Source organism: Cebus imitator, unplaced genomic scaffold (genome assembly GCF_001604975.1).
Source record: "Cebus imitator isolate Cc_AM_T3 unplaced genomic scaffold, Cebus_imitator-1.0 Scaffold814, whole genome shotgun sequence".
Lineage (NCBI taxonomy): Eukaryota > Metazoa > Chordata > Mammalia > Primates > Cebidae > Cebus > Cebus imitator.
Genome location: NW_016108129.1, coordinates 258572 through 261821, shown reverse-complemented (window position 1 = coordinate 261821; position 3250 = coordinate 258572).

The window sequence follows — 3250 nt, the reverse complement described above, 5'->3', positions numbered from 1 at the left end:
AGCCCTTTGTCAGATAGGTAGATTGCAAAAATTTTTTCCCATTTTGTTGGGTTGCTGGTTCACTCTAATGATTGTTTCCTTTGCTATACAGAAATTCTGGAGTTTAATTAGATCCCATTTGTCTATTTTGGATTTTGTTGCCATTGCTTTTGTTGTTTATATCCACTGTCCTACAAGACCCACAAAAGGAACCTGGTAACTTGTTTGGAATTGTGGATACCACACGGTTTCTGCACCTCTCTCGCTGGGAGCTGCTTTCTGGAGCTGCCTCTTATTCAGCCATCTTTGGATCGACCATTCATTTTCTTTATAATTGGAACAGTCACAAAAATCTTCACTTCCCAAAGTATCTGTCTGAAAGAATATGAGAGCCCACACTTCTGAAATGTGTCCAAGCCCAACTCTCTTATACTCACTAAAGAACTAAGAAATTACTCCGCAGGGGAAAACCACCAAAACACATATCCTAAAAGCACTGCTCCAACCTGTCAGGAATAGAGATGGGAACAGAGTTCCCCACCAAAGTTTTACTGGGAAGCAGTTCCCCTGTTTCTTATGGAATCACAGCCTTAGTCTTCAGGGCAGGGCAGTAGATCTGGAAGATGATGACACAGGTGGTGAACACTGGAGCTGTAGGAGGGAACCTCGGGGAAACAGGGAGACTCTACCCCAGGGGAAGGAGCAAGAAAACACAGACCAGCAGGTCATCTAGAGAAGGGTCAGTAACAGTCACAATCTCATGCCTAGACACAGGGTCACAATGCCTTCTTATGAATATGGACCCAGGAATATAGAGCCTTTAGCATAATGCCTTGCACTGATTTAGAAATTGTCAGTAAATAAAACAACTGCATGAACCTGAGGGAGCTGAAAGAGATTGTCTGAAGGACAGAACAAGGTGAAGAGACAAAGTCAAGTAGAAAAGACAAGCGAGATACCGTTGGAAGATCTGTAGTCTCTGGTGGACATAGAATAACAGACTTCAATTAGTTTTGAAAATTTTATGTCAGTCTTTAGTAATTTTATATAATAAAACAGTCAGCCTCATCAATGGAGGCTTTTTATCCCCATCAGGGATGAGTGTCTATGTGGGCATGTGGTGAAGTTCTAGTCATGAAGACAGGGAGATGGTCTGCTGAAGTGTTCCTAGTCCTTCAGAGGAGAGTTGCAAAAATGTTTCTTCCCCACATCCAGCCAACATTTAATACATGTGTGTGACCCCTGGGAATGTTGTGACCATTCACTGTATGATGGGAGTCACCTGGGAAGCGAAGCTGATTTCTGAATATATCAGTGTGGAAAATTGAGAATTGAAACAGCCTGGGCACATGAGCTGTCAAATTATTCAATCCTGGAGGCTCTCACATCAAGCTTCTTGGAATGGCATAGTAGGCTGAAACGGTCTACAGCCTCACCCAGCCTCCTAAGTACTTTTCTACCTCTTCCCCAGACTCCACCACCTTCACCTCACCCTAACCCTACAAACATAGAGACATTTTGGTAAGAAACTGTTGCATATAATCAGATTTTTTTCACTCATATCCACTCACATTCAATATCTCTAGTTCTCCATTATTGGCCTTTTAAAATAGCGACAAGAAAAACCCTGCTCAGTCCTAACTCTATGGTGAGCCATCTGTGTTCAGAGCTGATCATCAAATCAAAATTCCTGGTAATTCTGGATGGGGGCTCTTCTCCAGAGCTGTGGGTCAGGGCTGGGCTGGTTCTCATCAGTAGGCGGAGGGTTCTATCTGTGTCTCCTCCTCTGTAGCAAACTCTGAGGTGGGCCTTCTGAGGAGAGAGCAAAGCCCAGAGCAGACATGAGACTCCTGGAGGAGTGTAGTGGTGATGGCAGCATTTGGGAAACATAATTTCTTATTATGTGATTTTCCCATTAAAATTACTAAGCAATGATGATTTTATTTCTATTTTATATACTTGTAAAAATAGAAATATAAATGTATTAATCAACTTTAAGAGATATGAAGGTAGAAATAGAAAACAATAAAAAGGAGGAGACTTCAACACCTCACCCTTAATAATGTATAGAACATCCACAAAAAATTCTTAGGAGGGCAGTGGATTTAGCCAACACTATTGAACAAACCAACCTAATAGACATCTACAGAACCTTCCAACCAAGAGCAGTGTAATATGCATCCCAAGCACACAATAAATATTCTTCATGATAGGTTGTATGTTAGATAAAAAATGAATTTCTAAATTAAAAAAATAATAATGCCAACTGTTCTCTAACTTTTTCAAAAATTGGTGAGGCTCCAACCTTTTAAACTCTCTCTAAAAGTTTACAATAACCATATTACCAGTAATAGACAATGGCAAAAGAAGAAAGTTAAACTTCAAATATTCTTAGTATGTATAAATAAACCACTCCCAAGTAATAGTCAACTAAGTTCTAGAGGACTTTAAAAGGATCATACGCTGACTGGGTGCAGTGAGTCACACCTGTAATCCCAGCACTTTGGGAGGGTGAGGTGATGAACCACCTGAGGTCAGGCATTTAAGACCAGCATGGCCAACATGTTAAATCTCATCTCTACTAAAAATACAAAAATTAGCCAGGTGTGGTGGTACATGTTTATAATCCCAGCTATTTGCGAGGCTGAGGCAGGAGAATCACTTGAGCCTGTGTGGCAGAGTTTGCAGAGAGCCAAGATTGCACCACTGCACTCCAGCCTGGGCAACAAAGCAAGACTCTGTCTCAAAAAAATAAAAAAGAGGGAGTTATGCACCAGAGCAAACTTAAATTTATTTTTGAGATGCATGGATGACTCAACATCCTCAATTCAATACATTTCGTGTGCTTAATTAAGAGAATAAAGAAAAAAATTTCCATTAACTTCTCACTAGACACAGAAAATAACATTTAAAAATCAAGATTTCATAATAAAAACTCTAAAAAGTAGGAACAAATGAATATAACCTGTACAGGATAAAAGTCACTATGAAAAGCCATATCTATTACCATACTTAATTAATGACATTGGTGTAAGGTTAATAGACAGTTGCTGGGCAGGTACATTTAGAGAAGCAACTCTTTTAAGATTATGGTGGCCTGGGCCAGGCGCAGTGGCTCATACCTGTAATCCCTGAATTTTGGGAGGCCAAGTCAGGTGTATCGCCTGAGGTCAGGAGTTCGAGACCAGCCTGGCCTACATGGAGAAATCCCCATCTCTACTAAAACTACAAAATTAGCTGGGTGTGGTGGCGCATGCCTGTAATCCCAGCT